The sequence below is a fragment of the Heterodontus francisci genome, chromosome 15, assembly GCF_036365525.1.
Source record: "Heterodontus francisci isolate sHetFra1 chromosome 15, sHetFra1.hap1, whole genome shotgun sequence".
In the NCBI taxonomy this organism is placed as follows: domain Eukaryota; kingdom Metazoa; phylum Chordata; class Chondrichthyes; order Heterodontiformes; family Heterodontidae; genus Heterodontus; species Heterodontus francisci.
Window position 1 is genome coordinate 95,276,306 of NC_090385.1, and position 14,200 is coordinate 95,290,505.

A 14,200-nucleotide genomic window follows, 5' to 3' on the forward strand; every position below is an offset into this window, starting at 1 on the left:
GAGCATGGATCGGTACATGGGATTGTGATATTATAGCTATTAGGGAAACGTGGTTGAGGGATGGGCAGGATTGGCAGCTCAATGTTCTGGGGTACCGATCCTTCCGGCGTGACAGAGGTGGAGGTAAGAGAGGAGGGGGAGTTGCACTATTGATTAGTGAGGACATCACGGCAGTACTTAGAGAGGATATCCCAGGGGGAATGTCCAGCGAGGCCATGTGGGTAGAACTTAGAAATAAGAAAGGGGTGATCACTTTGATGGGATTATACTATAGGCCCCCCCCCCCCCCCAATAGTCAGAGGGCAGTGGAGGAGCATATATGGAGGGAAATCCCAGATAGATGTAGGAATTATAGGGTTGTAATAGTAGGTGATTTTAACTTCCCTAATATTGACTGGGACTGCCTTAGTGCTACGGGATCAGATGGGGAAGAATTTGTTAAGTGTGTCCAGCATAGTTTTCTGAAGCAGTATGTGGATGGTCCTACTAGAGAAGGGGCTACGCTCGACCTCCTCTTAGGAAATGAGGATGGGCAGCTGGTTAATGTGCCAGTGGGGGAGCACTTTGGGACCAGTGACCATAACTCTATTAGCCTCAAGATAATTATGGAAAAGGATAGGACTGGTCCTCAAGTTGAAGCCCTAAATTGGGGGAAGGCTAATTTTGATGGCATCAGACAGGATATCTCAAAAGCTGAATGGGAGAGGCTGTTTACAGGTAAAGGGACGTCTGACAAGTGGGAGGCTTTTAAAAGTGAGATAGGAAGAGTTCAGGGCTGGCATGTTCCTGTTAGATGGAAGGGCAAGGCTGGCAAGTTTAGGGAACCTTGGTTGACGAGGGATATTGAGGGTCTGGTCAGGACAAAGAAGGAGGCATATGTCAGGTATAGGCAGCTGGGATCAAGTGAGTCCCTCGAGGAGTATAGGGGATGTAGGACTACAGTTAAGAAGGAAATTAGGAGGGCGAAAAGGGGCCATGAGATTTCCCTGGCAGATAAGATAAAGGAGAATCCTAAAAGATTCTATAAGTATATTAAGAGTAAAAGGGTAGCTAGGGAGAGAGTAGGACCCCTTAAGGATCAGTGTGCCAATCTATGAGTGGAGTCACAGGAAATGGGCGAGGTCTGAAATGAATATTCCTCGTCTGTATTTACCGTGGAGAAGGTCATGGAAGCTAGTGAGTTCAAAGGAGGGAACAACAATATCCTGGAGCATATCAACGTTACAAAGGAGGAGGTGTTGAAGGTTTAGAAGCGCATTAAGGTGGATAAATCCCCAGGGCCTGACCAGGTGTATCCCAGGATGCTAAGGGAAGCAAGGGAGGAGATTGCTGGGCCCCTGGCAGAGATTTTTGTATCATCGTTAGCCACGGGTGAGGTACCGTAAGACTGGAGAATAGCTAATGTTGTGCCTTTATTTAAGAAGGGCAGCAGGGATAAGCTAGGGAACTACAGGCCGGTGAGCCTTACATCAGTGGTGGGAAAGTTATTGGAAGGGATTCTGAGAGACAGGATTTATGTGCATCTGGAAAGGCATGGTCTGATTAGGGATAGTCAGCATGGCTTTGTGCTTGGGAAATTGATTGAATTTTTCGAGGAGATGAGCAAGAGAATTGACAAGGGCAGGGCGATGGACGTTGTCTACATGGACTTTAGAAAGGCCTTTGACAAGGTCCCGCATGGTAGGCTGGTCCAGAAGGTTCGAACACATGGGATCCAGGGTGAGCTAGCAAATTGGATACAAAATTGGCTTGGTGATAGGAGGCAGAGGGTGGTGGTGGAGGGTTGTTTTTCAGGTTGGAGGCCGGTGACCAGTGGTGTGCCGCAGAGATCGGTGGTGGGCCCTCTGTTGTATGTCATAAATACGAATGACTTGGATGTGCATGTAGGGGGCATGATTAGTAAGTTTGCAGATGACACCAAAATTGGTGGTATAGTGGACAGTGAAGAAGGTTGTCTAAGTTTACAACAGGATATAGATCAACTGGGAAAGTGGGCAAGGGAGTGGCAAATGGAATTTAACGTAGACAAGTGTAAGGTGATGCATTTTGTGAAGTTAAACCAGGGCAGGACATATACATTGAATGACAGTGTTGTTGAGCAGAGAGACCTGGGGGTGCAAGTACATAGTTCCCTGAAAGTGGCAACACAGGTAGACAGGGTGGTGAAGAAGGCGTATGGCATGCTTGCCTTCATCGGCCGAGGCATTGAGCACAAGAGTTGGGACGTGCTGTTACAGTTGTACGTAACGTTGGTTAGGCCGCATTTGGAGTAGTGTGTGCAGTTCTGGTCACCGCACTACAGGAAAGATGTGATTAAGCTAGAGAGGGTGCAGAAAAGATTCACAAGGATGTTGCCTGGTTTGGAGGGCTTGAGTTATAAAGAGAGATTGGATAGGTTGGGTCTGGTTTCCCTGGAGTGAAGGAGGCTGAGAGGGGACCTGATAGAGGTATATAAAATTATGAGAGGCATAGATAGGGTAGATAGCCAGAGTCTGTTTCCCATGGTAGGGGTGACTGAAACTAGAGGGCATAGATTTAAGGTGAGAGGGATCAGGTTTAAAGGGGATCAAAGGGGTAAATGTTTCACACATAAAATAGTGGGTATCTGGAATGAGCTGCCACAAATAGATAGCCAAGTATCTGAAACATTATTTGGGGATTTAGATAATCCAAATGAGATGTTTTAACAGGTCATCTAGCATTGCAGCACAGCAAACTGATCCAGAGATCTACCTAATAGCACAGATGGCTCTGTCAGAAGCTGAGGCGAAAGGAGTTCCAGAAGGCTTTTATATGGCCTACTAACGAAGACTGGACAGTTGTTGAACAGATAGTGGTACTATCTAAATATCGACCAGGATTATTAAGGTTAGCACACAACATTCCTTTTGCAGGACATAGGGGAATTCGGAATACCAAATCACACATAAGCAAACATTATTACTGGCCAGGTCTTACAAAGGATGTGAGACAATTTTGTAGGATATGCCGTCCCTGTCAAATGGTGGGAAACCCACAACCTACCATAAAACCAGGGGATAAAGTATTAGTGTTGTTACCGTCACAGGGAGAACCATTGAAAGTATGGTTCAGTGGCTCATATAGAATGATCAAAAGAGTAGGTAAGGTCGATCACTTGACTGACACCACTGATCACTGGAAGAAGAACCGGTTGTGTCACATTAATTTGCTTAAACCATATTACCACAGGGAGGAGGATAAGCCAGTACAGGTATGTCAGGTAATCGGGACTGTGGAGAAGTCAAAGGAAAGTGAGGATGAGGCAGAAATAGGCCTAGGAAATTCTCAAATTGAACCTCTAACTATCCAATTAGCGAATACAGAATGGCTAGGAAAATTAAACCATAGGCTTTTACACTTAGAGGCAAAACAGCGTGAAGTCCTAACCAGGGTTTTCACAACGTTTCAAAAAGTTTGTAGGGATAACCCAGGATGTACAACCTTAGCCACACATGATGTGAGTATAGGGGAAACCATTCCTTTAAAACAACATCCTTGCCGCTTAGGTCCAGACAGACAGGCCCAAGTAGAAGCAGAGGTCCAATGCTGAAGGGCAGCTTAGTTGCACCTAGTCAGGACGGCTGGAATTTGCAGATGATCTTGATGACTAAACCTGGTGGGTCAGCTCAAACTTGCATGGGCTCTAGAAAAGTCACTGTGGTAAAGAAGGCAGACTCCTACCCAAATTATTATTTAAAGGAATGTAAGGACAGAGTGGGCGACACAATGTGACTTAAAGGGACAAATGTGTTGGAGGGATACTGTCAAATTCCTTTGACACCCCAGGGTAAGAAAAAAATCAGCTTCCAGTGTCAAGTAATGCCACATAAGTTAAGGGGTACTCGAGAAACTTCTCAGAGAATAGTAAACCCAGTAGTGGTCAGTGCTACTAGCTGTGCAGTTCACCTGGCTGAGGTGATGGACAATAGGAATGCTTGGAAGGAAAACACAAAACAATTGGAAGACTATGCTTGGAAATTTAAAAATGGGTTAATGGGGTCAAAGTTCTGAAAATGTAAAGCCAAAATGTTCTGGTGGAACTTGTTGCTTTAGTCTTTACATTTTGAAAAGTGTATGCCTGTAAGTGTGGGAAAAAAATGTGTAGGCGTTTTTTCAATTAGTATTTTTTTTTACCCATTGTAATGAAATGCGTTTCAGAAATGGCATTTCATTCTGCCACGGGTGGAGGTGTCATGATCCTGTCTTTGTTTCTGTAAAGAATGCAATGTGCCTTTAAGGCTGGAAAAAGAGCCATACTGCTTTAAGGCAGTAAGCTCTAAAGACTGAGTCAAAGAATGCATTCTCATTGCCTTGGATACAGCCACTTGGATTGAATACCAAGAGATACATTTGTTACAATTTAATTTTGAACTGGCTTATAGTCCAAAGAGACTGTTCTAAGAGTGGGCACAGATCGCCAGCAGTGTGTTAGCACCAGAAAGAATAACTCTCAGCCCATTTAAACTGAAGGAAGAGAATTTAGTTAGTCTATTTATTATTCTCTCTTAAATTTCTAAAAGATCAAGCCAAAACAGAGATCTCTGATAATTTAAACTGAAGGAAGGGAAGTTAGACTGTGGCAATCGTTTATCCCTCAAAAATTTTAAAGTCAGATTGATTCTATTGAAAGTGATTGCAAGTTGTTGATCTACTGTGGTCACTGCTGGAAGAAAGAGGAGTTTGAAACTTTGGGTATTGGACTGTTTTCCTTTCCTCATCGGACCCTGGAAGAATTGCGCGTGGACTTTAATCAGAGGTTTGTTCATGGGGAATTGTAATTTTACAAGGACTCTAATTTTTTCTATTTTAAATGTTGTTTAAATCTTAGTGTTTAAGAATTCAGTTTTTGTAATTAAGAAGATAAGAACTAGGAGCAGGAGTAGGCAATTCAGCCCCTTGAGCCTGCTCCGCCATTCAGTACGATCATGGCTGATCTCATCTCGGCCTCAACTCCACTTTCCTGCCCGTTCTCCATAACCCTTCAACCCTTTACTAATTACAAATCTGTCTATCTCCTCCTTAAATTTACTCAATGTCCTGGCATCCACCGCACTCTGGGGTAGTGAATTCCAGAGACTCACGACCCTTTGAGTGAAGTAATTTCTCCTCATCTCTGTTTTAAATCTGCTACCCCTTATCCTAAAACTATGACCTCTTGTTCTAGATTGCCCCACTAGAGGAAACATCCTCTTTACGTCTACTTTGTCAATTCCTTTAATCATCTTATATACCTCAATTAAATCTTCTCTCATTCTTCTAAACTCTAGAGAGTAGAGGTCTAAACTGCTCAATCTCTCTTCATAAGACAAACCCCTCATCTCTGGAATCAATCGAGTGAACCTCCTCTGAACTGCCTCCAATGCAACGCATCCCTCCTCAAGTAAGGGGACCAAAACTGTACGCAATACTCCAGGTGCAGTCTCACTATAGCCTTGTACAGTTGCAGCAACACTTTCCTACTTGTATACTGTATTCCTTTAGCAATAAATGCCAAAATTCCAATTAACAGTTAATTTGTTGATTTAAAGACACCCAGTTTGGTTAGCCTTATTCGGGGGTTAATAGATGGTGCAATTTGGCTGGGTCTTTCTTTAATTTGGAAAGTTTAAATGATATGTTAGGTGATCTGTGGAGGGACAGGATTGAATTAACAGTGCGTTTCTCCCACCACAATCAGAATTGTGTATTTTGATTGGGGGCTTTGACTGGAGCGGTCAGTCGTAACAACTGGAACAGCTTGGCTAGGGGAATGGCAAGTTCTGGAGCACAGGTCTTCAGTACTATTGCCGGAATATTGTCAGGGCCCATAGCCTTTGCAGTAGCCAGTGCCTTCAGCTGTTTCTTGATATCATACGGAGTGAATCGAATTGCCTGAAGTCTGGCATCTGTGATGCTGGGGATTTCAGGAGGAGGCCGAGATGGATCATGAACTCGGCACTTCTGGCTGAAGGTTGTTGCAAATGCTTCAGTTTTATCTTTCGCACTGATGTGCTGGGCTCCCCCATCATTGAGGTTGGGGATATTTGTGGAGCCATCACCTCCAGTTAGTTGTTTAATTGTCCACTATTCACAGCTGGATGTGGCAGGACTGCAGAGCTTAGATCTGATCCGTTGGTTATGGGATCGTTTAGCTCTGTCTATCGCATGCTGCTTACGCAGTTTGGCGCGCGGGTAGTACTGTGTTGTAGCTTCACCAGGTTGACACCTCATTTTGAGGTGTGCCTGGTGCTGCTCCTGACATTCCCTCCTGAACTCTTCATTGAACCAGGGTTGGTCTCCTGGCTTGATGGTAACGGTAAGGTGTGGAACATGCCGGTCCATGAGGTCACAGATTGTGGTCGAGTACAATTCTGCTGCTGCTGATGGCCCACAGCACCTCATGGATGTCCAGTTTTGCATTGCTAGATCTGTTTGAAATCTATCCCATTTAGCACGGTGGTAGTGCCACACAACACGATGGAGGGTATCCGTAATGTGAAGGCAGGACTTCGTCTCCACAAGGACTGTGCAGTGGTCACTCCTACCAATATTGTCATGGACAGATGCATCTGCGGCAGGCAGATTGGTGAGGACAAGGTCAAGTATGCTTTATAATAAAAACAAGAAATGCTGGAAATACTCAGCAGGTCTGGCAACATCCATGGAGAGAGAACCAGAGTTAATGTTTCAGGTCTGTGACCCTTCTTCAGAACTAGCAGATAGTAGAAATGTGAAAGGTTTTGAGCAAGTAAAGCGGGGGTAGGGCAAGACGTAACAAATGAGATGGTGTAGATAGGACAAGGCCACAGACAATAATTGACCAGAAGGTCATGGAGCAAAGGCAAACAGCCTCTGCTTCTCTCTCCACAGATGCTGCCAGACCTGCTGAGTATTTCCAGCATTCTTGTTTTTATTTCAGATTTCCAACATCTGCAGTATTTTGCTTTTATTTTAGTCAAGTATGTTTTTCTCTCTTGTCGGTTCCCTCACCACCTGCCGCATACCCAGTCTAGCAGCTATGTCCTGTAGGACTCGGCCAGCTCGGTCAGTAGTGGTGCTTCCGAGCCACGTTTGGTGATGGACATTGAAGTCCCCCACCCAGAGTACATTCTGTGTCCTTGCCACCCTCAGTGCCTCCTCCAAGTGGTGATCAACATGGAGTACTGACTCATCAGATGAGGGAGAGTGGTAGGTGGTAATCAGCAGGAGGTTTCCTTGCCCATGTTTGACCTGATGCCATGAGACTTCATGGGGTCCGGAGTCAATGTTGAAGACTCCCAGGGCAACTCCCTCCCGACTGTATACCACTGTATTTAACAAGGTAGCTGCCATTTATTTAAAGGTATGGGACAAAGACAAGAATATTTTCATTCTACATTTTATAGACCTCGCAACTAGATTTAGTCTTTCTACAATAATAAATAATAAGGACATCAGGGTGATTTTTAGACAAAATCATGGAGAAATGGATATGGGCTGGACTTGGGGCACCAGCTAAGTTTCTGACTGATAATGGAGGGGAATTTGCCAATGACGAGTTCAGAGACATGTGTGAAAACATGAACATTCTGGTTCTGAATACTGCAGCTGAAAGCCCTTTCAGCAATGGGCTCTATGAAAGGAATCACACAGTGGTTGATGAAATGTTACATAAAATCTTAGATGGCCAGCCAAGCTGCAAGTTGACAACTGCCCTGGCATGGGTGGTTCACGCGAAGAATTCGCTTCAGCTGGTTGGAGGATATAGTCCCAATCAGTTGGTCTATGGGCAGAATCCCAAATTGCCTTCTGTACTGTGTGACAGTCCTCCTACTCTAGAAGATACTACAATCAAATATAAATGTGAAGCTAAGTCAGTCCAGAGGACAGACTAAATGTAGACCAGTTAAGGCTCAGGCAAATAATGCAAGGCTGGATTGTATCTACTTTAATGCAAGGAGTCTTACTAGTAAGGCAGATAAATTGAGGGCGTTGATTAACACATGGGAATATGATATTAATGCTACCACTGAGACATGGTTGAGGGAAGGGCAGGACTGGCAGCTTAATATCCCAGGGTATAGAATCTTCAGATGTGATAGGGGAGGGGGTAAATGAGGAGGTGGCATGGCACTGTTGATTAAGGAGTCAATTACTGCAGTAAGGAGGGATGATATCCTAGAAGGTTCCTCTAATGAGGACATATGGGTAGAACTTAATAACAAAAAAGGTCCTATTATTTGGCTGGGAGTGTACTACAGGCCTCAAAACAGTCAGGCAGTGGTAGAGGAGCAGATATGTTGGCAAATCTCAGAGAGGTGCAAAAATAATAGGCCACACGGCACAGTGGCGCAGTGGTTAGCGGCGCAGCCTCACAGCTCCAGGGACCCGGGTTCGATTCCGGGTACTGCATGTGTGGAGTTTGCAAGTTCTCCCTGTGTCTGCGTGGGTTTTCTCCGGGTGCTCCGGTTTCCTCCCACAAGCCAAAAGACTTGCAGGTTGATAGGTAAATTGGCCATTATAAATTGTCAGTAGTATAAGTTGGTGGTAGGGAAATATAGAGACAGGTGGGGATGTATGGTAGAAATATGGGATTAGTGTAGGATTAGTATAAATGGGTGGTTGATGTTCGGCACAGACTCGGTGGGCCGAAGGGCCTGTTTCAGTGCTGTATCTCTAATAATAGTATTAGAGGGGATAGCATTAGTGCGAAAAGCTTAAAGGGAGCGGAATTCTTCAAGTGCATTGACTAGAGCTTTTTGAGCCAGCACGTAGTGTCCTACAAGAGGAGGGGTGGTACTGGACCTAATCTGAGGGAATGAAGTAGAACAAGTGGTAGACGTGGCAGTGGGGGAGCATTTCGGGGATAGTGACTATAACTCTGTAAGATTTAAGGTAGTTATGGAAAAGGACATAGAGGGACCATAAATAAGAGTATTCAATTGGGGGAAGGCAGTTTTGAATATGATAAAACAGCATCTGGTCAAATTGAACTGGCAGCAGCTTCTTAAAGGAAGTCTGCAGCAGACCAGTGAGAGTCATTTCAAAGGGAAATTGTCAGGGTTCAGGTGCAGCATGTTCCTGTAAAGGTGAAGAGTAGGACCAACAGGTCAAGGGAATCATGGATGTCAAGGGATATACAGGATTGGATAAGGAAAGAAAAGGTGTATGGCAGATTCAGAGTGCTGAAAACAGTGGAGGCCCTAGAGGAGTATAGAAAGTGTACGACGGTACTTAAAGAAGTAATTAGGAGAGCGAAGAGGGGGCATAAAAATTCACTGGCAGACAAGATAAAGGAAAATCCCAAGGCATTTTATAAGTATGTTAGGGGCAAGAGGATAACCAGGGAAAAAGTGGGGCCCGTTAAGGATCAAAGAGGTTTTGAACAATTACTTTTCATCTGTGTTCACTATGGAGAGGGACAATGTATCTGTAGTGATCAGGGAGGAGGATTGTGATATACTTGATCAAATTAGCATTGTAAAGGAGGAAATATTGGCTGTATTAGTGGGCTTAAAGGTGGATAAATCCCCAGGCCCAGATGAGATGTATCCCAGGCTGCTATGTGAGGCAAGGGAGGAGATAGCAGGGGCTCTGACACAAATTTTCAGATCCTCTCTGGCCACAGGAGAGGTACCAGAGGACTGGAGGACAGCAAATGTTGGGTACCATTATTCAAGAAGGGTAGCAGGGATAAACCAGGTAATTACAGGCCGGTGAGCCTAACATCAGTAGTTGGGAAATTATTGGAAAAAATTCTGAGAGACAGGATTAATCTCCACTTGGAGAGGCAGGGATTAATCAGGGATAGTCAGCATGGCTTTGTCCGGGGGGAGATCGTGTCTAACAAATTTGATTGAATTTTTTGAGGAGGTGACTAGAGGTGTAGATGAGGGTATAGCAGTTGATGTAGTCTACATGGACTTCAGTAAGGCTTTTGATAAGGTCCCGCATGGGAGATTGGTTAAGAAAGTAAAGGCCCATGGAATCCAGGGTAATTTGGCAAATTGGATTCAAAATTGGCTTAGTGGCAGGAGGCAGAGGGTGATGGTCGAGGGTTGCTTTTATGAATGGAGGCCTGTGACCAGTGGTGTACCACAGGGATCAGTGCTGGGACCCTTGCTGTTTGTAGTGTACATTAATGATTTAGATGTGAGTATAGGAGGTATGATCAGTAAGTTCGCAGATGACACGAAAATTGGTGGTGTCATAAATAATGAGGAGGAAAGCCTTAGATTACAGGATGATATAGATGGGCTGGTAAGCTGTGGCAAATGGAATTTAATCCTGAGAAGTGTGAGGTGATGCACTTTGGGAGGGCTAACAAGGCAATGGAATAGACAATGGATGGTAGGACCCTATGAAGTACAGAGGGACCTTGGGTGCTTGTCCATAGATCACTGAAGGCAGCAGCACAGGTAGATAAGGTGGTTAGCATATGGGATACTTGCCTTTATTAGCTAAGGCATAGAATATAACAGCAGGGAAGTTATGATGGAGCTGTATAAAACACTGGTTAGGCCACAGCTGGAGTACTGTGTACAGTTCTGGTCACCAAACTATAGTAAGGATGTGATTGCAGTGAAGAGGGTGGAGAGGAGATTCACCAGGATGTTGCCTGAGCTGGAGCATTTCAGCTATGAAGACAGATTGGATAGGTTGGGGTTGTTTTCCTTGTAGCAGAGAAGGCTGAGGGGGGACCTGATTGAGCAATACTAAATTATGAGGGGCATTGATAGGATAGATAGGAAGAAACATTTTCCCTTAGCAGAAAGGTCAATAACTAGGGGGCATAGATTTAAGGTAAGGGGCAGAAGGTTTAGAGGGGAATTGAGGAGAAATTTTTTTACCCAGAGGGTGGCTGGAATCTGGAACACACTACCTGAAGAGGTGGGAGAGGCAGGAACACTCACGGCATTCAAGAAGTATTTAGATGAGCACTTGAAACGCCATAGCATACAAGGCTACGGGCTAAGTGCGGGGAAATGGGATTTGTTAGGATGGGTGCTTGATGGTCGGCGCAGGCCATTGGGCTGAAGGGGTTGTTTCTGTGCTGTAAAACTCTATGACTCTAATTAATTCAATTTTTTTCAACACATATGAATGCTTTACATGCAGGGAGACGGGCTTTCATCAAGGCTGAGGTTTCTGAGAAAATTCGCATAGCTCTGAGGCATTGTATAAGGCCATCTGATGCAGAATTTAGTTCAGGAGATTTGGTCTATTATAAAAGAGAGGGCCATAGGGAATGGAAGGGCCCTGGTAAGGTAATCAGTTGGGATGGTAAGACAGTAGTTATCAAGCATGGAAATCAAACTGTTAAGGTTCATTCCTCACAATTGATCAGGGTTGATTACAAAATCTCAGAATCTGAGCAGCTGTTAGAGGGAAAAGAGGCACCTTGTGCCTCAAATACTCGTGTTTTGTGTTGAAGGTCCTGAGACACAGAATATGGTAGATCAAGGGTTGGATAGTAATGTGGGGGATCATGATGTTCAATAAAGAGCTATCGCATCCAAAGGCCAATTGCCCCAAGTAGGTACTTGGGTGACATATATTCCAGAGGGGTCTAATAAATGGAGGGATGCAACAATTGTGGGATGTGCATGAAAATCTACAGGCAAGTTTAAATATTGATTAAATGTTCAACGTGATGGCCAAGAAGCCAGAACAATGGACTGGCGGAGTGGGTTGAAAGAGTGGAGGGAAAGAAAGCACAGTGCAAGTTTTGATAGTGGGTCTGGCAGTACGTCTTGAGTAAGGAAGCAATCATGTACTGGAGAAAGAGCCTCCGATGAAGTGCTAGGGAGATCTTCAAGCAGTAGGTCCAAAAGACATCAAAATGCTAATAGAGGCCGTAGTGTGAACGATTCCACAATGAAACTAAGGCTAGAGAGCAGTTTCGGAACAGGACTTGCAGCAGAAGTCCTCATGATTGTGAAGTTTTAGTGACTGCCAATAAACTTGAGGATAAACTAATAAGAGAAGCAAAACATAAGGAATTAGAGAGTTGGAAAGAGTTTGAAATTTATTCTGAGGTACCAGATAGGGGACAGTTGGCCTTGTCACATAGAAGGATTTGTACTGAAAAAGTCATTCCCGATGGAGCTTATACGGCTAAAGCGAGGTTAGTCGCGAGAGGTTTTGAAGAGCAATTGGGTGATACCGATGTTAGAGTGGACTCTCCCACAGCTGGAAAAGTAATCTTGAAAATCCTTTTAGCTCTTTTGGCCACATGTTCATGGGAGTTTAGATCCATTGACATAAAAGCCGCATTTCTGTAGAGTAATACTTTTCAGAGAGAAGTGTCTCTGAAACTACCTAAAAAGGCAGCAGATACAGAAGGAAAATTATGGAAACTGAACAAATGCGTCTATGGTCTTGAATGATGCTTCCAGGGTGTGGTATTTCTCGATGAGATCTGTTTTGTTGAAAATTGGTTGTGTTCAACTAAAGGCAGATCCTGCAATGTTTTATTGGTATCATAAAGGGAAACATTCAGGCATCTTCATGATGCATGTTGATGATTTCTAATGGGGTGGTACAGTGGATTTTAAGAAATATGTTCTGAATAAGATTGGAGCAGAATTTAAGATTGGGAATTTAAGACTTGGGGCTTTAAATATGTTGATTTAGATATTAAGCAGAATCAACAATCCTATTTAGAGAGTGTTACACCCATCCCAGTTCATCCTGTTAGGTCATCACAGAAAGATGATGATCTATCTAAAGCAGAGTCTGCGCAATTGCGAAGCCTGGTGGGTCAGTTAAACTGGTTGTGCTCATTGAACTAGCCTGATGCTAGTTTTGATGTGCTGGTGTTAAGCATAATAATGAAATACAAAGAACAAAAAACAGTACAGCACAGGAACAGGCCATTCGGCCCTCCAAGCCTGCGCCGATTATGATGCCTGCCTAAACTAAAACCTTCTGCACTTCCGGAGTCCGTATCCCTCTATTCCCATCCTATTCATGTATTTGTCAAGATGCCTCTTAAATGTCATTATCGTACCTGCTTCCACAACCTCCCCCGGCAGCAAGTTCCAGGCACTCACCACCCTCTGTGTAAAAAACTTGCCTCGCACATCCCCTCTAAACTTTGCCCCTCGCATCTTAAACCTATGTCCCCTAGTAACTGACTCTTCCACCCTGGGAAAAAGCTTCTGACTATCCACTCTGTCCACTCATAACTTTGTAAACCTCTATCATGTCGCCCCTCCACCTCCGTCGTTCACCTTCAGTGAAAACAATCTGGGTTTATCCAACCTCTCCTCATAGCTAATACCCTCCAGACCAAGCAACATCCTGGTAAACCTCTTCTGTACCCTCCCCAAAGCCTCCATATCCTTCTGGTAGTGTGGCGACCAGAATTGTACACAATATTCCAAGTGTGGCCCAAATAAGGTTCTGTACAGCTGCAGCATGACTTGCCGATTTTTATACTCTATGCCCCGACTGATGAAGGCAAGCACGCCTTATGCCTTCTTGACTACCTTATCCACCTGCATTGCCACTTTCAGTGACCTGTGGACCTGTACGCCCAGATCTCTCTGCCTGTCAATACTCCTAAGGGTTCTGCCATTTACTGTATACTTCCCACCTGTATTAGACCTTCCAAAATGCATTACCTCACATTTGTCCGGCTTAAACTCCATCTGCCATTTCTCCACCCAAGTCTCCAACCGATTTCTATCCTGCTGTATCCTCTGACAATCCTCATCACTATCCGCAACTCCACCAACCTTTGTGTCGTCCACAAACTTACTAATCAGACCAGCTACATTTTCCTCCAAATCATTTATATATACTACAAACAGCAAAGGTCCCAACGCTGATCCCTGCGGAACACCACTAGTCACAGTCCTCCATTCAGAAAAGCACCCTTCCACTGCTATCATCTATCTTCTATGACCGAGCCAGTTCTGTATCCATCTTGCCAGCTCACCTCTGATCCCATGTGACTTCACCTTTTGTACCAGTCTGCCGTGAGGGACCTTATCAAAGGCTTTACTGAAGTCCATGTAGACAACATCCACTGCCCTTCCTTCATCGATCATCTTCGTCACTTCTTCAAAAAACTTGAACAAGTTAGTGAGACACGACCTCCCCTTCATAAAACCATGCTGTCTCTCGCTAAAAAGTTCATTTGTTTCCAAATGGGAGTAAATCCTGACCCGAAGAATCCTCTCCAATAATTTCCCTACCACTGACGTAAGGCTCA